The sequence below is a fragment of the Antechinus flavipes genome, chromosome 1, assembly GCF_016432865.1.
Source record: "Antechinus flavipes isolate AdamAnt ecotype Samford, QLD, Australia chromosome 1, AdamAnt_v2, whole genome shotgun sequence".
NCBI classification, from domain to species: Eukaryota; Metazoa; Chordata; class Mammalia; order Dasyuromorphia; family Dasyuridae; genus Antechinus; species Antechinus flavipes.
This window is the reverse complement of record NC_067398.1, coordinates 373,794,657-373,819,747: the sequence shown is the minus strand read 5'-3', so window position 1 is coordinate 373,819,747 and position 25,091 is coordinate 373,794,657.

The following is a 25,091-nucleotide window of genomic DNA, read 5'->3' as shown; positions in this document are numbered from 1 at the left end:
AATGGAGAATATTATAGAAAAAGACTGTGTGGATATGCATATACAAATTAAAATAAAAAATATCTAAGGGTTAAAGAGAACTATAATCTGGAAGAGTCAAGAAAAGCTTTTTGCAGGAGTAGCACTAGAACTGCGTTTTAATGTCATTTAGTTGAGGAGGGAATATGTTCTAAGCACAGATGACCATCTATACAAAGGCATTGAGACAGAGCTATAAATTGGAATAATTTTGGGAAAGTTTGGATGTAATAGATAAGGATTAAGCATTTATTAAGCATCTACTATGTGCCAGACATTATGCAAAGCACTTTATAAATAGGTGATTTGATACAGAATGCTTGAAAGAAGTTAAAGGACATTTGGCAAGAGGAAAAATGGCTGAAGATACATTGGAAAATATTTTAAACAAAAATAAATAATACAACAAAAGTATATGTGTGATGTACAAATGTGTAAGTACACATATTGTATGTGTATTTACTCATGCATATATGCAAGAATAAATATATTTTCACCTAAAGGCAGGAGGAAGCAATTGAAGCTTGATAAGCAGAAGAGTGATGTGATTAAGGGACCTAATGCTTTAGAAATATCAGTTTGATGGCTATATGGGTAATGGATTAAAGAAAGGGAAATTGCAAGCAATGAAATCAATTAGGAGACTAGTACAATAGGTCAGGTGACAAGTAAAAAAGTCCTGAATTTGGGGTTGCTATTTGTGTAGTAGAGAGAAATATAAGATATGTGGAGGCAAAACTGATCACACTTGACAAATGATTGGATGTGGAGAATGAATGATTATGAATAGAAAAGACAGTTCTTGATAGGCATAACAGATTGACTTTTAAAGGCTGGTAACTGTGAGAGAAATAGAGAAGCTAGGAAGAGGGAGTAGCCAATAGCATTCAAAGATGCAGAGAGGAAATGGAATATGAAGAGTGAGAAAACCCTTTTGGTATGCCAGTCAAGCTATCATTGCTAGGTGATGCAACAGATAGAGCGCTGGTCCAGGGAGTCAGGAGAACCCAAGTTCAAATGCAGCCTTAGATACATACCAGGTATGTCATCTTAGGCAAGTCATTTAACCCTGAATGCCTGAACAGGAAACAAAGTTGTCACTGTTAGCCTTAGAAAAAGGAATCTCAAAGAAATTACTTTTTTCCTCTACCTTATCTCTGTCCCTGTTTCTCTTTATCTCCTTCTATCTCTACAAGAATATATCTACATATTTATGCTGATCTCAATATCTATCTATATCTATATTGCTGTCTCTATGCACACACACATATGAAGATATTTTGGAAGTAAAAGGAAGAGAGAGGATGATAGCATGAAAGAATAGAAGAATCAAGTGGGATTTTTAAAAATTGTTTACAAGGCTAAACCTAAACCTAGTCATTAGAAAAGATTTATGGAAATAGTTTGAGTTTGAAGATGAAAGCAAAGTAATAGCTGATGGGCCAAGAATCCCAGAAAGTACAGTGGGAACCTAATAGATAAGAAAGTGACTAGTAGTGACAGGTTTGAATTAGACAAGAATGAGAGTATAAGGGAAGGGGAAAAAAATACTAGAAAAAGCCAACTGAATGGTTCCATAAACAGACTTCTAGAGTCATTTACACAAATTAGCATCTTACCACAGGTACTTTTTCCCTCTGTGATCCTAGGCAAATTGCTTTATCTACTTCAACCTCAGTTTTTTTAAACAAGGACAATAATTGGTCTATACAGTTTCTGTAAAACATGGACAATAATAGCTCCTCCTATCTTTCAAGATATTTGTGAGTTCAAATGAATTAACAAATGCAAAGCATTTGTCAAACCATGAATTACTTTTAAAATGCTAAATACTTTCTTCCTGGAAATGTTGATAATGAATCATTCCTATTAAAAGGCAAGAGGAACACATTTTCTCACTAGACATCAGTTGGTTAGGCTCTACCTCCCAAATCTCAGCATTGGTAGAATGATACTATATATATTATATATATATGTGTGTGTGTGTGTGTGTGTGTGTGTGTGTGTGTGTATCTTGGGGATCAGGGTATAAGGGTAGTGGCAAGGAGTTTATAACAGGAGTTTATGTATCCAGAGAAGAACCCAAATTCACATCAGATCAATATATATAGTTCAAAATGGCAGGAGATGAGGCACATTCAGAAGATATTTCACTTATGGAAAAGGCAGTCAATGTTATGCTAGCCTTGGTGTGAGATTGTAGTATTAGAAATTAGAACAGAAAAAGATAAAATGAGAAAACTAAAACCAAGAGAAGTAAATTGGCTTGTCCAAAATAATCCAAAATAGATCCAAATTAATTGACAGAGCTGGGACTGGCTCCAAACTCAATATATATTTTTTTCCTGTACACTGCTGATCCTTTTAGTGTTCAGATTTTCATCTGATACCCAAGATTGAGCAATGGGTTGCCTTGACCTGGCACTCTTTCTTACCCCAATATGTAGCATTTCTGATCAAACAGATAAGAATCTAAGCAAAGAATTATACTTAGAGATGTTCTGATTCTAAGTGATTCTAATCTAGCAAAATTTGATAAACCTTTGGTTAATTTGATTAGAAAAAAGAAGCAAAAGATCAAATCACTAACATTAAAAATGAAAAGGGTGAACTTACCACTAATGATAAAGAATTTAAGCAATAATTAAGAGCTATTTTTCCCAACTGCATGGCAGCAAGTTTGACAATCTAACTGAAATGGATGAATAGTTACAAAAATATAAATTGCCAAGGTTAACAAAAGAGAAAATAAATTACTTAAATAGTACCATTTTTGAAAAGGAAATTGAACAATTCATTAATAAATTCCCTAAGAAAAAATCTTCAGGGCCAAATGGATTCACAAGTGAATTCTACCAAATATTTAAAAACAATTAATTCAAATACTATGCAAACTATTTGAAAAAAATAGGTAAAGAAGGAGTCCTGCTAAATTCCTTCTATGATACAAATATGGTACTGCTACCTAAACCAGAAAGAGGGAAAACAGGGAAAAAAAATTTTGATGCAAAATTTTAAATGAAATGTTATCAAAGCCATTACAGACATTTATCAGTAGCATAATACACTATGACCAAGTGTGATTTATATCAGGAACGCAGAGCTGGTTCAATAGCAGGACAACTATTACTATAATCAACCATATCAATAATAAAACTTACAGAAATCATATAATAATCTCAATAGATGCAGAAAAAGCTTTTGACAAAATACAGCACCCAATAGTACTAAAAACACTAGAAAGCCTAGGGATCAAGGGAGCTTTTCTCAAAATAATAAACAGTATCTAAATAAACTAAATAAAGCATTATTTGTAATGGAACTAGATGAAATCCTGATAAGATCTGGGTGAAACAAGGATGCTTATTATCACCACTATTATTCAAATTTGTATTAGAAATGTTGGCTTTAGTGATAAGAAAAGAAAAAGAAATTAAAGGAATTAAAATAGGCAATGAGGAAATAAAACTATTATTCTCTTCAGATGATATGATATACTTAGAGAATCCTAGAAAATCACTCAAAAACCTGCTGGAAACAATTCACAATGTTATTAAAGTTGCAAGACATAAAACAAACCCAAAGAAATCATCAGTATTTCTATATATTACTGACAAAGCCTATCAGCAAGTGATAGATAAATTCTATTTAAATTATTATAGACAAAATAAAATACTTGTGGGTCTACCTGCCAAGGCAAAGTCAGAAACTATATGAACACACTACAAAACACTTCACACAAATAAAGTCAGAACTAAACAATTGGTCAAATATCAATTGCTCATGGCTGGTCTGAACTAATATAATAAAAATGATAATTCTGTGTAAATTGATCTCCTGGTTCAATGCCATACCAATAAAACTACCAAAACATTCATTTATAAAACTAGAAAGCATAGTAACATAATTCACCTGACAGCCCAAAAGGTAAAAAATATCAAAGCAATTAATGAAAAAAAATACAAAGGATGGTAGTGTAGCTGTACTACACCTACAACTATTTTGTTAAGCAACAGTCATCAAAACATGTGTTACTAAGAAACAAAATAGAGGTTCAGAGAAATAGATCAGATGTCTACATCACAATACAATACAAAAATCAAGTCCTATAGCATTCTAATATTTGATAAACTCCTAAACTTCAACTTCTAGAATAAGAACTCACTATTTGACAAAAAATTACTGAGAAAACTGGAAAATAATATATTAAAAACATTTCATACCCCATGCCAAAATAAGGTCAAAATGGTTACATGATTTGTGTATAAAAGATGATACCATGAACAAATTAGAAGAACAACAGATAATTTACCTAAAAGATATTTGGAGATGGAAGGAATTTATGAGCAAAGAATTAGAAAATATTATGAAAGGTTAAATGAACAACTTTGATTAGACTCAATTAAAAAAAAGTTTTGCACAAACAAAATCAACAGGAGCAAGATCAAAAGGGAAGTCCAAACCCGGGGAAAAAGTCTTTAGAGCTAGTGTTTTTGATAAAGGTCTGATTTCTAAAATATATAAGAAACTGTGTCAAATTTATAAGAATACAAGTCATTCCCCAATTGATAATTGGCCAAATGATATGAATAATTTTCAGATGATGAAATTAGTCTTCTATAATTATATGAAAAATGCTCTAAATCACTATTGATTAAAGAAATGCAAATTAAAACAATTATGAGGTACCACCTCACATCTGTCAACTTGGCTAAAATTGCAGGAAAAGATAATGATAAATGTTGGAGGGGATGTAGGGTACATGGGACACTAATGCATTGTTGGTGGAATTGTGAAATGATCCAATCATTGTGGAGGGCAATCTGGAACTTAGCCCAAAGGATTATCAAACTGTGCATGCCCTTTGACACAGCAGTGCTATTATTGGTTCTGTATCCCAAGGAAATCATAAAGGAAGGAAAAGGACCCACATGGGCAAAAATATTTGCAGCAGCTTTTTTTATAGTAACAAAGAATTGGAAAATGAATAAATGCTCATCTCTTAAGGAATGGCTAAACAAGTTGTGGTACATGAAGGTAATGGAATATTATCATTCTATAAAAAATGATGACAAGCTGACTTTGGAAAGGCCTGGAAAGATTTATGTGAACTGATGTTGAGTAAAACAAGCATTACCAGGAATACATTGTATACAATAGCTGCAAGAATGTTCACTGATCAACTATGAAAGACTTGGTTCTGCTCAGTGGTTCAGTGATCTAAAGCAATCCCAATAAACTTTATACAGAAAATGCCATCTGCATCCAGAAAAAGAACTGAGACAACATAAATCAATATATACAATGTTCACTTCTTTCTTTTTTTTTTTTTTACTCTCGCATAGTTTTTCCATTTTGCCAGATTTTTCTCTCCCAATATGATTCCTAAAGCAATGTGTGTTTAAAAAAATAAACAAACAAACAAAGAAGAAAGAAGAAGGGGAAGTGAGTAGTCGTATGAAAACCTTAATAACTACTACCAGAAGTGAACTGTGAGGGAATAAAAACATACTTTTGTTTCTGATATCCTAAAACTGCCTTGTTTAATTCATCAAAATTTGCTCACCAACTTTCATGATGGTTTTTGTTGAACATTCTATGTATGGGAAAATTCCAATTGACTGTAGATATTTAAGAGCAAGGACCATGGCTTTATATAAGAGAGGAAACCCACAAGATTTAATATAAATAACAAAGAATAGATCCTCAATGATACCTTTTGATTGAAAAATATTAATATCAAGAAAGCTGAGTGTTTTAAAATCAGCTTCACTTAGATAATTTTTACCAGAATGTTAGTTCAGACAACCCAGGGGTTTGAACTTTATTTACCTTGAGTAAAACTGGGATTGGGGAGATAAATCCCTTCCAGTATCTGAGGGTAGAGGAACTAGTGGGAAAATCCAATTTACATTCTTGCCTTTCTGATAACTTTTTTTCTCTTTCTTTTTTGGAGTTCCAAGGTCCAATTCACTGTGCACAAAACAAATCAAGGGAAAATAGGGCCCAGCTGCCTGTGGCCTTTGTTGATGAATAGGGCTCTAAGTCAGTCACTCAGCTGTTTTATTACTTGTCTTTAAGGCTGATGAGTCCCAAGCAGACCTGCATCACTGAATTCTCAATAAAGGGTTAGTGCTTGTCCTGCAGAATAATAAGAACTGCTAATGACACCAATTAAGAGCTGTAAATGTCATTTACACTTGTTTGTTATTTTTCAAGTCAATAAGGCTGTGAAGACACAGTCGCCTGAGATAATTTAGATTGCAGCAGTTTGTGGGAATGCTTTAATTGAAATATTGCAATGGGGATTCTTGTCCTTCTTTCCAAGCAATTGTGTTCCTCACCGGGTCAGTTATGCCCCAAATAGCTAAAAAGAGGCCATAATAGATTCTGTAAAAAGAAACAAAGGAAGACATTAGGTTAGAACTAGTACCATGGTTAGGAATGGAGACTAGACGTGTGATTTCATTGATGTAAATGACTTGGATCAGGAAAATCTTTCCCTCCATCTAGGGAGCTAGAGATTATCTCTAAAAATTCTATTCTTAGTAAGTTGGCTCTAGACCTCAGAAGTTATATGAATTGTCAAAGGTCACAGAGAATGAATGATACTACTTTCTTAATCTAAGGGTGCCCCTACCCAATATAAGAAGTTTTGAAGTTTTCCATAAGAAAGTTGTCTAGTTGGGGAGGGGTGTGGATAGCTTTGATGCTTTATAAGAACTCTCTATTCTCTTCAAATGCTCTTTTGATGATATTAACAATTCTTATAGTTCAAGTTTAAAGTTGATATTTATGACTCTTAAAGCTAGCCCTAGTCTATCTCCTAAACTTCAATCTTTCATAACATTCTACCTTCTTGAGAAATCCAGAGAACTTATCTTTTTTGTTAGATATATTCAAAATTTCTTTATTTTTCTTTTGGGCATACCATCATCTTCTTAATAACCCTGGTATGCAATCTATTGGTCAATTAGTCTTGATTCTTCACTCTCCCTCAGCACTCCTATCTGAAATTAATTGCCAAATCTGGTTAATTCTGATGCATCTATACAGCATATTTGATCTTTGCTCTTTCACTTTGTCACACAGCTTCATTAGTTCTCTGGATTATTGTAAAAAATGCCTCAATGATTTCACTGGCAATAGTGTCTCGAGTTTTTAAACTGTACTCCACACAAAATACCAAATCAGTATTCCTAAATCATTGATCTTATTTTATATATTGATCCCCCTCCACTGAGAGCCTTTAGTTATTCCTTTCTTGCTCCAACCTACCTTTCTTGGCTTATTTCAGGTTATTCTTCTTTGTACGCTCAGTATCTCAGTTAAACTATCCTCCTAGCTGTTCTCCAAACTCATCATTTCTATTTCATGCTTTTATGCTTTGTCAGAGACTATCCCTCTTACCTAGAATGTTCTTCCTCTTCACTTCCTTCCTTCATTAACTTTAATCTCTTTCAAGACTCAAGTCAGAGGCCACTTCTAAAGAAAATGTTTCTTATTGCTCTAGTCTAGAGGTTTCTAAACTTTCTTGGTTCATAATTTCCTTAGTATTTTTTCATGGTGTCACTAAGGCAAAAGAAATGTCTAAAAGTTCAACTTTTTGTAGTTCATTCCAAAGAACTTAATAATAGTTATGCCTTAACACTTGAGTAGCAATTTGAAAATATAGTACTCATAAATTAAAGAAAAAATAAGCTTGTTGTTGTTCTCACTCATAATTATTAATGAATTCATGACTTTTGGAATGCTGTATAACTTCTCAAATCTTGGAGTAAGATGGAACAAAATCACACATTTCCTATTCCACATCAATTTTATTATTTTTTTTGCACCATAAGTTCCTTTTTTTATCACAGCAACCTATGAAAATCCAGTTTTGCAAAAATATGACATGACAGACTAGAAAGTTCAAGAAGTTACTGGTATAACTGAAAGTACAAATAAATAAATGCATCTCAAACATTCAAGAATGCATCTTAAGGAATATAGCACGATCTAATGTTGAAACTGTGAACTACATCAAGCCAATAGTTCATACAGTATCTGACAAATGACACTTGGTTTCCATAGGAAATTCCAAATAAACCCAATGCCCTTGAGAATTCAAGGGGACACCCTGAGGGGCCTTGGTGCAGATTGAGAACCTCTGACCTCCCTTCCAACTTCCAACCCAAAGTATCTTGTTCTTTTTTTTTTCTGTGCAACTGTATCTTCTCTCCAAGGATATGTTGGGCCAGCTTTAACTTGCTCATTTGCCAAATGAAATCAGAGGTTGATTGATTATTTTTTTGATTCTCTGGATTTAAGTATTTATGAAGAAAATGCTAATAATGTAGAAAACAACTTAAAAGTGTGTCCTGCATATATTTTAAATAGTCTATTTTAGACATTTACCAACATCACATATACACATCTTTAACACCCCATTAATGTGTAAACTCATTGGCAAATGTACTCTTTCATTTCATCTTTGTATCATGTGCTCAATGAATGTTTTCTGAATGGATCAATCAATGAATAAATGATTTAATTAATGAATAAAGTATAGAATTTATACAGATGAATATCACCAATTCACAACTATGCAGAGTTAGTAGAAAACTAATAATGTTTGAAGTCTAAAAGTTGGACTTTCATTTGGGAAAGTGTAGAAAGTAGGACACTAAATATATATATATATATATATTTTCCCCCTTCTCTTTGATAAAAACCATATGTACAATGTTTCTCCCCAAGGTCTGACTATATTCAAAATATGATTAGGGTCAAAAAGCCATGGTTTAATGTTTCATTGAGGATACCTGCTGGGAACAAATAATTTTTTGTTGGAGAAGCAGCTGAATTATGACAATTCTCCATGCTTGAGGAGAATTATGCTAGGAATTTTAGGTATTTTGAAATAAAAATGAAATGTCAGTTTCTCCTAAGATTTGATGCTATACTCTGAGGATTAAAGGCTTGTGAAATCTAAATATTCTTCTATTACTTTTATCCTCTTCCCCATGCTAAATAATCTTATTCTTGTCCTAGAAAGTTGTCTAGTCCCTTTGGAAAGACAATTTTAATGAATGAATGTACAACAAAAATAAACAATATGAAAGAGCAATAACAGATTGGATCATAAAACATAATAGGTTTGACCCAAACAATTTGAAGTATCAGTCCAGATGCATTACTAACGAATGTGCCATATCTCTATTTAACATAAAAATAATATCAAACAAGGAAATTTCATTAAATCAATGTACTTGATTTTTGCCTACTCATTCTTAGAAAAACGTATCAGTGATTTATTTTTCATAGATTTATTTCAGCACATAAATTGGCCATTTCTTTTGGAATCAGTGACTGACTCATTAATGCAACTGCGAAAAAAAATAAAGTGAAATAAAACATAAGGCAGAAAGACAGAAACAAGAATATTCAAGTGATCCATTATTCCTTGAAACAGTATAAACTACTCTAAGACTACTTCACAACATTGAGTCAATAGTATGGTGTCATAGATATCAAAAACAGGCAGTTAGGAGCAGGAATCTTTTTAAAATAGACCAACTTACTTTTCTATCTTCTCTTTTATCTTTATATCAAGAGTGCTTCACTTAAACTGATTTTACTTTTCCCAAACAACTTGCTATACTTTATCACTTGTAGTATTTCCATTCTGTTATTTCCTCTATCTAGACAACTTTTCATTGTCTTCCTTTCTCAAAATGTCTTAAAGTAACTATCTTACTTTGTAAACATCTATCTTTTATTATACTTATGTACATGGCATATGTCAGCTTTTAAGTAAAAAGCCCCTTAAAGTCAGAAGATATTTTGCCTTTGTTTATATTTTTAAAGTTCCATACAATGAATTACAAAGTAAAAGTTTATAAGTCCAAAAAGAAGAGAAAAGAAAAAAGGAAAATGTAAAAAAAAATTCATTGGAAAAACAATTGACTTGAAAAATAGAACAAGGAGATATAATTTAAGAATAATTTTGCTAACTGAAAGCCATTTTCAAAATATAGTCTAGATATCTTATTTTTTTTTAGGAAATTATTAAGGAAAACTGCCTTAATATCCTAGAATCTGAGGATAAAATAGGCATTATAAGAATGACATCAATTCTTTCCTGAAAGAAATCCAAAAATGAAAATCCTTAGAAATAGTATAATCAAATTATAGTGTTTCTAGGTCAAGGAAAAAAATATTTCAAGCAACCAGAAAGAAACAATTCAAATATCATGTAAACACAGTCAAGATAACATAAAATTTAAAAGCTTCTACATTAAAGGATCATAGGGCATGGAATATAATATTCTGGAGAGTGAAGGATCTAGGATTGTAACCAAGAATCACTTTTCTAGCAAAACTGACTGTAATCCTACAGAGTAAAATTGGATATTTAATGAAACAGAAGGCTTTCAAGCATTTCTGATGAAAAAACTAGAGTTGAATAGAAAATTTGATAATCTTGTGTAAAACAAAGGAAAAACATAAAAAGTAAATAGGAAATCAAAATCAAAAGGGAGTCAACAAAATTAAACTACATTATTATTTAGAAAAAATGATATTTATAACTCCTTAGAATTTTCTCATTATTAGGGCAGGTAAAAAGAGTATACATAGATAGAGAACATGGGTAGGAGTTGATATAAGATACTATTTTTTTTTAAAGCATGAGAAGAGTTAAGCACTAGAAGAAGGGGGAAGGAGAGGGAGAATTGGACAAATTACCTCAGAAGACACACAAAATAGCTTTTACAATAGTGGGGAAGATAGGGTATGTTGGTGACTAACATTTAAACCTTACCCTTATTGATGTTGGCTTAAAGAGAAGATGGCATACACACTCAGTTATAGAATCTATATACGTAAATCTATCTTACGTACAAGAAAGTATGAGAGCAAGAGGTTAAGGGAAACAAGGTGTGTAGCTAACAGAAGGCAGAAGAGATTAGGAAGCTGTCAAAAACTGTTGTCAAAAGCAAAACTGTTTCCAGGACAAATAGGAGAAAAGAACAAAGAGGCAGTGAATGTAGAAGAGAAGGGGAGGGGCAGAGAGAAAGAGAGGGAGAGACAGACATATAGACAGACACAGACAGACAGAGAGATATGAAGAGAGGAAATGAGAACATTGAATAAAATTTATAAGAACATTAGTCATTCCCCAGTTGATAAATGGTCAAAGGATATGAACAGGCAGTTTTCAGATGAAGAAATCAAAACTCTCTAAAATGTTCTAAATCACTATTGAATAGAGATATGAAAATTAAGACAATTCTAAGGTGCCACCTCACTCCTATCAAGTTATCTAATATGATTAAAAAGGAATATAACAAATGTTGGAGGGTATGTGGAAAAATTGGGACATTAAAACAATGTTGATGAAACTGTGAATTAATTCAACCATTCTGGAGAGCAATTTTGAATCATGCCAAAAGGGTTATAAAAGCATGTTTTTGATCAAGCAATATTACTACTAAGTCTTTATCTAAAGAGATTTTACAAGAAAAAAAGATCTTATATGAATGAAAATATTTATACTATTTCTTTCTATATATTTTCTTCTTTTCTGTTGTTATTCTGTATCATATGACTAATATAAAAATATGTTTTGTATAACTACACATGTATAACTTCAAATCACTTCCAGGAGTTAGAAGGGAAGGAGGAAGAAAATTTGGAACACCAAATTAAAAACAAAGAATGTTAAAAAATTGTTTCTACATATAATTGGAAAAATAAAATAAAATAATTAATACAAAAACAAAAATTAAAATTAAAAAAGTCATTATGTTCATGCTAATATAATCACTACACTTTCTGATTTCTCTGTCTACATGTTTTTCCCCTGGCTACCATACTCCTGTATGTGTTTTTCTCCTGTTGTTTAGAGCATAAGCTTCTTAAAGCTCTAAACTAAATAATTGATTGGCAAAGACATAGATTTAATGATGTTAATAGAAGATAAAAAAACAAAGGAATGAATTCTTAGCAATGAAATGTTGAACACCATCAAGTTAGATAAAGAATGTAGAGGGCAGGAACTCTGAAGAAGTATACTTGAAACAATAAGGTATTGACTCAATGGAATTGGTGAGCTAATGGTTCTCTAATTTACATATACTTAGTACTTAGTATGATGATATAATGATTCTCTAGTTCACACATATTCAGTATGCTGTATTGAGGTAATTGTACTAAGGTATATATGTGAACTAGAGAAACATTATCTCATCAATTCTACTGAGTTAACACCTAATTTCAAATATACTTCTCCAGAATTCTACAAACAAAGATAATTTTTGCATTAGAGAATTTTATATTTTTTCCTTAAAGAGGGAAATCCCTCCCAGTAATGAGACACAGGCTTGTTGAAATCATTTTAAAAAAGAAATTTAAAACTTTTCCTAGTATTAACAATGAGCAATATTAGGAGTAAAGTGGTAAAGAAAAGAGATGTCAGGACAGTTATCTACTGCATTCAGTGTCAGTCTTCAAAGATGATTATAATGCTCTTCTGGAACTAGGCTTTGAAGTGAAATGCTTCTCCTGATGTGGACAAAGGGAGGAGATCAAATGAAAGGAAGGAATTAGAAAGAAAATAAGAATTTAACAGCAAGTACTATAATACTATTGATCTGTATGCATGTAACATTCATTTAAAGCAATGGCCATTTTAATTAAAATATGCCTTTCTTTGGAGTGAGTTCCTTTCCTCCATGTGTTTTTAGATGTTTGCTCTCCTTTATTTTAAAATACCTCACCTTATGAATGGATTGATACTGTTGGATTGCAAAGAAATGTCTTTCATTTAGAGATGACCAGATTACTTGGAGTATTTGAAATCCAAATGCTTGCCTGAAAAAATAATCATGAACTAACCAATCAATGGAAGCTTCAGCTGATGGAATTCTTGGTGTTCTTCATCAATCTAGTAATTAAGTCTTTTAATGTGATATGGAGAAAAGTATATGACAGGAAAATGATCCTTATTTTCTTTGAACTTTGTCTTTTCCTGAATAAGATTTATCTATTGAAATGAAAGTATTGGATGTTTAGTCACAAGACCTGGATTCAAATCATGATTCTGCTATTCCCAATTTTTATGGCAATGTAAAAATCACTTAATTTTTCAATGCTTCATCTATAAAATGAGGTTTCTAACACTAAAATTCTATAGTCCTATGATCAGAAGCTATCATGCCATCTATATAAATTCACTGTCTTGTATGGGCTAATAATTATTGAGTATTTTCCAAATGGCATTTATGACTGAAGCCAAGGCTTTACTCCTGCATCTGGCTCACATATCTGAGCTGAATAGTCAGTGATTTCTCCTTATTCTAATGTCCTTAATTAGATTTATGAACTCTTTACTGTGTTTTATGTTGATGAAGAATTGAGAATAGTGCTCACACTAATAAAATATCCCTACTACCCAACTTGTGCTTTTGCATGTTTTATTTCTATGAATAATGAGTCTTAAATAATGTTCTGAATATGTTGCCTAGGAAGTTTCCAAGAAATATAGACTGATGATACATCAGGAAACATTTATAAATGTACAATCACATAGAATTGGTGAGTGAAGGGACATAATTCATCATCATGTGAGATGTCCTAAAGTTCAGGGGGGTAGTGAAGGGAGAAAGATCACTAGAAATAAAACACTATTACACAGTTTTTTTTTTTTCCTCCAAATACTTCTGTTACTTTTAGCTTACCTAAATGTTTTTAAATGGAAGGAAACTGTTGTATACCATTCTCCATCCTGAGTAAATGGAATTGACTCTCCCATACACAGTTTTTCTTCCACATGACACAGCCATTTTCATGGTTATAGCTAATTAGCTTCCTTTCCACATTAGATACGGAGACTGTTTAAGCAACGTAAACTAGCTGTCATCCAGTAGCATCATAATCAAAATGGCATAAAATGTGCCATAAAACCTGTAGCTAATAACATTTATAAGGCACCTTATTACATAAGGATATTGGTAAAGCTCATATACTGTACACTTCCAATGTTTCCCCAGGGACCTAGTTCATTTTTCTAATGACAGTCTATGGGCTTACTTTCATAGCTTTTATGCACATGCCTGAGCACAAAGATTGTCCTAGTCAGACTGAGAAGGTTTGAGAGAGAGCAGTGAATTGAGCAACCTCTAAACCCAGAAAGAAAGCAGTAGATTTGGAGATTTTTTTGAAATCCCACTCACAAGAAAACATTGCCCTTTGTTACATCTGTAAGATTTTTATCCTCATTTTCAGGCATTTTTGAAATGATTCTTTACCTTTCCTAACATACACATACATATTCACAGACAGATACACCCACACAAACACATTCATATACACAGAGCAGCACGCATGTGTACACACACACACACACACACACACACCCCACAAATGGGTGGAATGCCTCTTTTATGCTTTTTCAAGTTCATTCATATGCTGCACTAGTCTAGTTTGTAGCTGATATCCTTTCCCCTTCAAAAAAACTAAAGAAAAAATGCACACATTCATATTCACACAAACCCACTCTCCAATACACCTATTTGATTTGGGAGATCTAAATTACAACGTTGGTGGTATGGCTTGGGGGGAAAAAAAAACAGGTTAAAGTTTACAATCAAAATGTTAGCAGAAAAATTAGAAGGAAAGGAAAAAGAATGCAGCAATAATAAAAGTGAGCAAAACAGTTTTATCTGATTTGGGGAAAAATGTTTTATTTTAAGTACTTTAAAATAAGCACACGCCTTTAATATCTTAAGATTTCTTGGTTCTTTGAAAATATTACTAGCTGTGAAGTTAGAGAACTTGGTCACAAATACTGAAGAGGAATTCTTATCAAGTTTGTGATCCTGGCAAAATAATGCAATCCATCTAGACCTATTTTCTAGATGTAGAAAATGAGGAGGTTGGACCAGAATGACTTTCAAATCCTTTCTAAGTCTTACTCTATCATCTTTTAATTTAGTGCAATTATTTTTTCAATACTGCATATTCCTCCACATTTCATTCCTTTCAAAAATATCTTCTTTTTGAAGTGCAGCTTTTATTCAGTAGTTGGCTATTACCCACCTTATTACATAATAAGCCCTTTTCAAGACACAGCTGCCTAACCTGTGATAACTTTTTTGATAACTACGTTCATCATTCATTCAGAAAAAAGAAAGAAAAAAATAATTTATATACATATATAATATAAATGTCTACTATAAATAATACAATTAGGTGTCAAAAATATGCTCAGATGAAATAAAAATTATTTCTATCTTCATGAAACATATTCTAGTAATCCAGCTGGGGGGAGGGAAGCTACATATATGACGTGCTGTAAGGGAAAGGTTTGAAAGAATTGGTTTGAAGATCAGGAAAAGCTTACTGGAGGAAGTGGGTTAAGAGCTATAGATTGGATTCTAACAAATGGAGAGACAGTATGAAATCACTTAAATGAACCAAGGGGTTTTTGAATTTTGCAAATATTAAAACATTAAATAAATATGAGTCATTATTATAATTTGGGGAAATTATGTTTCAATGCCCCAGATTTGGAAAGAAAGGCAAAAAATTATGCTCAGGGAATAGCTGTCTAGTACTCTATTTTCTTGATCTCCTTATTCTCTAAAGTTTACTGTCACTGAGTGCTCAAAGATATACTGTTTTACTTTGCATTTGCCAATACCATATGATAAAATGCTTTATTATGTAGCAGGTGGTCAGTTCAGTAATATTTTATGTGTCTTATCAATTTTGCCAAATTAAAATTTTAGAATCCTAGTGGGCAAGGGCTGTCTAGCACATGGTTGGACAAATTGCAGGCATTCACAAAAAGATTAAATTTTACCCCAAAAAACTATGAAATGAGTCTCCATTTTTCTTATGTAATGGCTCAGATATGTCATATGAATCTTAAACATTCATCCAGGCTTGGCTGAAGTCCTGCTTTGCCCATGAGGCCTTCTCTGACAGACCCATCCAATGGTATTTCCTCCCTACACTAAGACAGTAAAACATTTCATCCCTACAAGTCATTTGGCCATTAACATATATTATTTTATATTGTTACTTAAGTTTGTGTCATTACTTCTTAGTTAAACTATATTTTTGAGGAAATTCTTTCCATTTACATGCCCTTGAACATTTCAAAATGACTAGCATTGTGTTTCTTATGTAAGTAGATCCTTCACAAATTGCTATTAATTGATTTATTACCTTCAGTGAAGTCTATCATTTATATTCTAATTTGAAGGTTATTAATAAGCAATTATTAAGCCATATTGTGTGCCAGATTTTACCATACAGTAGCTTATAGTAGCATATAGACACTATGTATATCTATAAAGTTACATTAAATTGATATAATTTTGTTGGTAAGGGGAGGAAGGAACTATTAGCTGTCCTTCTCTGATTCACCAACCAGGGTAATAATAAACCTGTATTCCTGAAGGGAATGCCAATGAATTGCGATTTTTTGGAAGATCTATTATCTTGATAGGACCCACTAGAATTATTGAGCAGTATTCAAGGAGTGTCCAAAATTGAGAGATCTATCAAAATTCAGGTGGCCACCAAGTAAGAGATTACCATACACACACAAATATTCATAGTACTATTTCTTGAATCATGAGAAACCATAACAATTTATGTCACTGTAGGAGCTATACATATACATGAATATGTATAAGTGTATCTGTATATGTTTATGTATATATCTGAAAAGATGGCTCAGATTTTTTTATTTCAACAATTTGGCAAAATCTTAATCTTGAAACTCCTTCCTCTGATTAGCAAACTGGCTGCAACAGATATTCTTAGAAAGTTGTCTGCATTACAAAGAGGTTAAAAGACTTGATAATGGTCACATAGCTAATATTTCCCCAAACAAGACTGAAACCTAGGTTTTTCTTGTACCAAGGTCAGTCCTTTATCCTTTAGTTCATGGAATCTCTCTTTGGACATTTTTTAAAGAAATAGAATTCACTATAGCTACTCTGGAAATTTAGGGATAAGGAGGCTTATGGGTCTGACAAACAGTCTTTTCCACATATGTTTATGTCTTCCTTGGTACTAAAGGCAATCACTTGACAGAAAAATATAATGATAAATGTTGAAGGGGATGTGGGAAAACTGGGACATTAATGCATTGTTGGTTGAGTTGTGAAATGATCCAACCAATCTGATGAACAATTTGCAACTATGTCCAAAGGGCTATACAGTTCTGTATATCCACTGATCTAGCAGTGTCCGTACTATGTCTAGATCCAAAAGAGAACATAAAAGATGAAAAGGGACCCATATGTACAATAATGCTTGTAGAAACTTTTTGTAGTGTCAAGGAACTGGAAATTTAGTGGATACCCAATCATTTGGAGAATGGCTGTACAAGTTATGTTGTATGAATATTATGGAATATTATTGTTCTAGAAAAATGATGGGACTTCCGGTTAAGATGGCGGAGAGGAGGCTCACAGCTGCATAAGCTCCATGCTTTCTCTCACTATCCATTTCATTACAAGCCTCTGAATCAATGCTTGACTGAAAAAAACCCACATATAGTTACCAAGAGAAGCCATCCTTGAGATCTGCCAAGAAAGGTCTGTCTTTACTGGAGGGCTGGGGCGGTTTTAGATCGGGCGCAGGCTGAGGGCAGCGGCAGTGAGAGCACGGGAGCAGACTGGAGAGGGGGTGGGGAGTGATCGCAGCCGTCTCTGCGGGGAGAGCTTCGCTACAGGTTTGGAACCTGCAGCAAGTCAGCAGCCCAGCAGAGAAGCTAAAAACACCAGGGCTGAAGAATACAACCCCAAACAGCTGGAGTCTCTCAGGACCTGGCCGCCCTCCCCCTTCCCCCCCTCAGTGACTCAGCACGCTTTGGGATCTCAGAGCGCAGGCGCAGCACAGTCCTGCTAGTGCCTCACCGCTGCCCCCTGCAGTCTGTAGAGGAAGCTCGATAACACACCCAGCCCCCCCCCCAAAGAAAGACTCCAGTTTTTTTCTGTTTTTCTTTGGTAGTTTGTCTCTGATTAATAGACAGAATGAGCAAGAAGCTGAAGAGGACTTTAACCCTTGACAGCTTCTATACAGATAGAGAGCAGACTCTAAATCCTGAGGAGACTAAAAACAGGCAGTCCCCAGGTGAATCCCCAAAGGAGGAGAGCATCTGTTCCTCAGCACAGATGAACCTCATAGAAGTGATTAAAAAGGCTCTCACAAGGGAGCTAGAAGAAAAATGGGGAAAGCAGAGTGAGGCTTGGCAAAAGGAGAGGGAAGCTTGGGAAAAGGAGAGGGAGGCTTGGCAAAAGAGCCTGGAGAAGTCAGTTAAAGAGAGAGTGGATAAAGAAGTAAAATCCTTGAAAAATAGGATTAGTGAGCTGGAAACAGAAAACAGCTCTCTAAAAAACAAAATTGGCGAAATGGAAAAAAATTCCACAGAACAAAAGAACTCAATTGGACAATTAGAAAAAGATTTTAAAAAAGTGAGTGAAGAGAATACTTCACTAAAAATCAGAATTGAACAAGTGGAATTGAATGACTCGAGGAGACAAGAAGAATCAGTCAAGCAAATCCAAAAAAATCAAACAATGGAGAAAAATGTGAAATACCTTCTGGGGAAGACAACAGACCTGGAAAACAGATCCAGGAGAGACAATCTGAGAATCATTGGACTCCCAGAAAAACATGATGAAAAAAAGAGCCTGGACACTATTTTCCAGGAAATTATCAAAGAGAACTGCCCAGAAGTCATAGGAACAGAGGAAAAACTAAACATTGAAAGGATTCATCGATCACCCACTGAAAGGGATCCTAAAATCAAAACACCAAGGAATATAGTGGCCAAATGCCAGAACCCTCAGATGAAGGAAAAAATATTGCAAGCGGCTAGAAAAACCCAATTCAAGTATCAAGGAGCCACAATAAGGATCACCCAGGATCTGGCAGCATCCACATTAAAAGATCGAAGGGCCTGGAATATGATATTCCAAAAGGCTAAGGAACTTGGTATGCAACCAAAAATAACTTACCCAGCGAGAATGAGCATCTTTTTCCAGGGAAGAAGATGGACATTCAACGAAGTAAGCGAATTTCATCTATTTCTGATGAAAAAACCAGAACTTAACAAAAAGTTTGATCTACAAATATAGAACTCAAGAGAAATCTAAAAAGGTAAAGATTAATCTTGGGAACTATATTTTGACTATATAGATGTATAAAGAATACATGTATACCTTGTTCTAGAAATTGATGTGGAAAGGACATTGTACCAGAAAAAGGGTAAAGTGGGGGTAGTACATCTCATGAAGAGGCATAGGAAACCTATTATATCCGAGAGAAAGAATGGAGGGGGATGAATATAGTGGGTATCTTACTGCCTTCAGAATTGGCTTTAAGTGAAAAATCTTAAGACATATTCAATCTATGGTGAAACTTCTCCCATCTCATTGAAAAGTGAGAAGGGAAAAGTGAAAAGGGAAGGAATAAGCTAAGCGGAAGGGAATACGGGAACTGGGAGGGAAAGGGGTAAGATAGGGGGAGGAACTCTAAGGCGGGGGGAGGGATACTAAAAAGGGAGGGCTGTGAGAAGCAAGTGGTGCTCACAAGCTTAATACTGGGAAGGGGGGGAAAGGGGAAAGAAGGGAGGAAAGCATAAACCGGGGTTAACAAGATGGCAAGTAATACAGAATTGGTCATTCTAACCATAAATGTGAACGGGGTAAACTCCCCCATAAAGAGGAAGCGGTTAGCAGAATGGATTAAAAGCCAGAATCCTACAATATGTTGTTTACAGGAAACACACCTGAAGCGGGGAGATACATGCAGGTTAAAGGTAAAAGGTTGGAGCAAAATCTACTATGCTTCAGGTGAAGTCAAAAAAGCAGGGGTAGCCATCCTGATCTCAGATCAAGCTAAAGCAAAAATTGACCTAATTAAAAGAGATAAGGAAGGACACTATATCTTGCTAAAGGGTAGCATGGATAATGAAGCACTATCTATATTAAACATATATGCACCAAGTGGGGTAGCATCTAAATTCTTAAAAGAGAAACTAAGAGAGCTGCAAGAAGAAATAGACAGTAAAACTATAATAGTGGGAGATCTTAACCTTGCACTCTCAGAATTAGATAAATCAAACCACAAAATAAATAAGAAAGAAGTCAAAGAGGTAAATAGAATACTAGAAAAGTTAGATATGATAGATCTCTGGAGAAAATGTAATGGAGACAGAAAGGAATACACTTTCTTTTCAGCAGTTCATGGAACCTATACAAAAATTGACCATATATTAGGGCATAAAAACCTCAAACTCAAATGTAGTAAGGCAGAAATAGTAAATGCATCCTTTTCAGACCACGATGCAATGAAAATTACATTCAACAAAAAACCAGGGGGAAGTAGACCAAAAAATAATTGGAAACTAAATAATCTCATACTAAAGAATGATTGGGTGAAACAGCAAATCATAGACATAATTAATAACTTCACCCAAGAAAACGATAATAATGAGACATCATACCAAAATGTATGGGATGCAGCCAAAGCGGTAATAAGGGGAAATTTCATATCTCTAGAGGCCTATTTGTATAAAATAGAGAAAGAGAAGGTCAATGAATTGGGTTTGCAATTAAAAATGCTAGAAAAGGAACAAATTAAAAACCCCCAGTCAAACACTAAACTTGAAATTCTAAAAGTAAAAGGTGAGATCAATAAAATTGAAAGTAAAAAAACTATTGAATTGATTAATAAAACTAAGAGTTGGTTCTATGAAAAAACCAACAAAATAGACAAACCCTTAGTAAATCTGATTAAAAAAAGGAAAGAGGAAAATCAAATTGTTAGTCTTAAAAATGAAAAGGGAGAACTCACCACTAAGGAAGAGGAAATTAGAGCAATAATTAGGAGTTACTTTGCCCAACTTTATGCCAATAAATTCGACAACTTAAATGAAATAGAAAAATACCTCCAAAAATACAGCTTGCCCAAACTAACAGAGGAAGAAGTAAATATCCTAAACAGTCCCATCTCAGAAAAAGAAATAGAACAAACTATCAATCAACTCCCTAAGAAAAAATCCCCAGGACCAGATGGATTTACATGTGAATTCTACCAAACATTTAAAGAACAATTAACTCCAATGTTATATAAACTATTTGAAAAAATAGGGATTGAAGGAGTCCTACCAAACTCCTTTTATGACACAGATATGGTACTGATACCTAAACCAGGTAGGCTGAAAACAGAGAAAGAAAATTATAGACCAATCTCCCTAATGAATATTGATGCTAAAATCTTAAATAAAATATTAGCAAAAAGATTACAGAAAATTGTCACCAGGATAATACACTATGACCAAGTAGGATTTATACCAGGAATGCAGGGCTGGTTCAATATTAGGAAAACTATTAGCATAATTGACTATATCAATAACCAAACAAACAAAAACCACATGATCATCTCAATAGATGCAGAAAAAGCATTTGATAAAATCCAACATCCATTCCTAGTAAAAACACTTGAGAACATAGGAATAAATGGACTTTTCCTTAAAATAGTCAGGAGCATATATTTAAAACCATCAGTAAGCATCATATGCAATGGGGAAAAACTGGAACCTTTCCCAGTAAGATCTGGAGTGAAGCAAGGTTGCCCACTATCACCATTATTATTTAATATCGTATTAGAAACACTAGCCTCGGCAATAAGAGTCGAGAAAGGTATTAAAGGAATTAGAGTAGGCAATGAGGAAACCAAACTATCACTCTTTGCAGATGATATGATGGTATACCTAGAGAACCCCAGAGATTCTACCAAAAAGCTATTGGAAATAATTCATAATTTTAGCAAAGTAGCTGGCTACAAAATAAATCCCCATAAATCCTCAGCATTTTTATACATCACCAACAAAACCCAACAGCAAGAGATACAAAGAGAAATTCCATTCAGAATAACTGTTGATACCATAAAATATTTGGGAATCTATCTACCAAAGGAAAGTCAGGAACTATATGAGCAAAATTATAAAAAAGTCTCCACACAAATAAAGTCAGACTTAAATAATTGGAAAAATATTAAGTGCTCTTGGATCGGCCGAGCGAACATAATAAAGATGACAATACTCCCTAAACTAATCTATTTATTTAGTGCTATACCAATCAGACTTCCAAGAAAATATTTTATTGATCTAGAAAAAATAACAACAAAATTCATATGGAACAATAAAAAGTCGAGAATCTCAAGGGAATTAATGAAAAAAAAATCAAATGAAGGTGGCCTAGCTGTACCTGATCTAAAATTATATTATAAAGCAGCAGTCACCAAAACCATTTGGTATTGGCTAAGAAATAGATTAGTGGATCAGTGGAAAAGGCTAGGCTCACAAGACAGAATAGTCAATTATAGCAATCTAGTGTTTGACAAACCCAAAGCCCCTAACTTCTGGGAAAAGAATTCATTATTTGATAAAACTGCTGGGATAATTGGAAATTAGTATGGCAGAAATTAGGCATGGACCCACACTTAACACCATATACCAAGATAAGATCAAAATGGGTCTATGACCTAGGCATAAAGAACGAGATTATAAATAAATTAGAGGAACATAGAATAGTTTATCTCTCAGACTTGTGGAGGAGAAAGAAATTTGTGACCAAAGATGAACTAGAGACCATTACTGATCACAGAATAGAAAATTTCGATTACATCAAATTAAAAAGCCTTTGTACAAATAAAACTAATGCAAACAAGATTAGAAGGGAAGCAACAAACTGGGAAAATTTTCACAGTTAAAGGTTCTGATAAAGGCCTCATTTCCAAAATATATAGAGAACTGACTCAAATTTATAAGAAATCAAGCCATTCTCCAATTGATAAATGGTCAAAGGATATGAACAGACAATTTTCAGAGGATGAGATTGAAACTATTACCACTCATATGAAAGAGTGTTCCAAATCATTATTGATCAGAGAAATGCAAATTAAGACAACTCTGAGATACCACTACACACCTGTCAGATTGGCTAAGATGACAGGAAAAAATAATGATGAATGTTGGAGGGGATGCGGGAAAACTGGGACACTAATGCATTGTTGGTGGAGTTGTGAACGAATCCAACCATTCTGGAGAGCAATCTGGAATTATGCCCAAAAAATTATCAAATTGTGCATACCCTTTGATCCAGCAGTGTTTCTATTGGGCTTATATCCCAAAGAAATACTAAAGAAGGGAAAGGGACCTGTATGTGCCAAAATGTTTGTAGCAGCCCTGTTTGTAGTGGCTAGAAACTGGAAAATGAATGGATGCCCATCAATTGGAGAATGGCTGGGTAAATTGTGGTATATGAATGTTATGGAATATTATTGTTCTGTAAGAAATCACCAGCAGGATGAATACAGAGAGGACTGGCGAGACTTACATGAACTGATGCTAAGTGAAATGAGCAGAACCAGGAGATCATTATACACTTCGACAACGATGTTGTATGAGGACATATTTTGATGGAAGTGGATTTCTTTGACAAAGAGACCTGAGTTTCAATTGATAAATGACGGACAAAAGCAGCTACACCCAAAGAAAGAACACTGGGAAACGAATGTAAACTATCTGCATTTTTGTTTTTCTTCCCGGGTTATTTATACCTTCTGAATCCAATTCTCCCTAAGCAACAAGAGAACTGTTCGGTTCTGCAAACATATATTGTATCTAGGATATACTGCAACATATCCAACATATAAAGGACTGCTTGCCATCTAGGGGAGGGGGTGGAGGGAGGGAGGGGAAAAAAAATCGGAACAGAAACGAGTGTCAATATAAAGTAATTATTAAATAAAAAATTAAAAAAAAAAAAAAAAAAAAAAAGAAAAATGATGAGCAGGCCAATTTCAGGAAATCCTGGAAACACTTACAAGAAGTGATGCTAATGGAAGTGAACAGAGCCAATAGAACATTATATATAGCAACAAAATTATGTGGTGATTGTGATGGACATAGCTCTTTTCAACAATAAGGTGATACAAGGCATTTCCAATAACTCTATAAGATGTCATCTACAGCCAGAGAGAGAAATATGGCGACTAAATGTGGATAAAAGCATAGTGTATCCAATTTTATTGTTGCTAGTTGTTTGTTTCCTTGTAGTTTTTTTTTTTTTTTTTGTATCTGATTTTTCATACACAAAATGACAAATCTGGAAATATGTTCAAAATAATTGCATATATTTACTACATATTTTACTTATATCAGTTTGCTTGTTGTCTTATGGAGGCAGGAGGAGGGAAAGAGGGAAAAATGTGGAACATCAGGTTTTTTAAAGGTGAATGTTTTAAACTATTTTTGTATGTATTTGGAAAAAATAGGAATTATTAAAATAAATTTTATTTTCTTTCCTTAATAGTATTCTATTTCTTCAAATACATACAAAGACTGTTTTCCACATTGATTTCTGAAAGATTTTGTGTTCATTTTTTTCTCCCTTTCTCTCTCCCTTATCTTTTCCTGATACCAAACAATTTGATGTACTCTATACATATACAATTCTTTTAAATATGTTTCTATATTTGTCATATGGTGCAAGGATAATCAGACCAATGGGCAAGAAGCCTTGAGAAAGAAAAAGCATAACAAACAAACAAATAAATAAAAATGTGAAAATATTGTATTTCAACCTACATTCAGTCTCCATAGTTTTCACTCTGGATGCAGATGACATTTTCCATCCCAAGTTTATAGGAATTGTCTTGGGTCATCATATTTCTGAAAAGAACCCCATGTATCACAGTTAATAATCACATAATCTTGCCATTGTTCTATACAATGTTCTCCTTTTTTTCTGCTCACTTTGCTTAGTATCAATTCATATAAATTATTCCAGGTTTTTCTGAAATCACCCTAATTATCATTTTTTACAGAAAAAATAATATTCCATTACATTTACATAGTGTAACTTATTCAGCATTTCTTAATTGATGGCTATCCATCCAATTCCAAAATTCTTACCACTAAAAACAAACAAATTACTACTTTTTTGGGGTTTGCATTTGAATTCCTCTTTAATGATTGCTTTGAGATACAGACATAA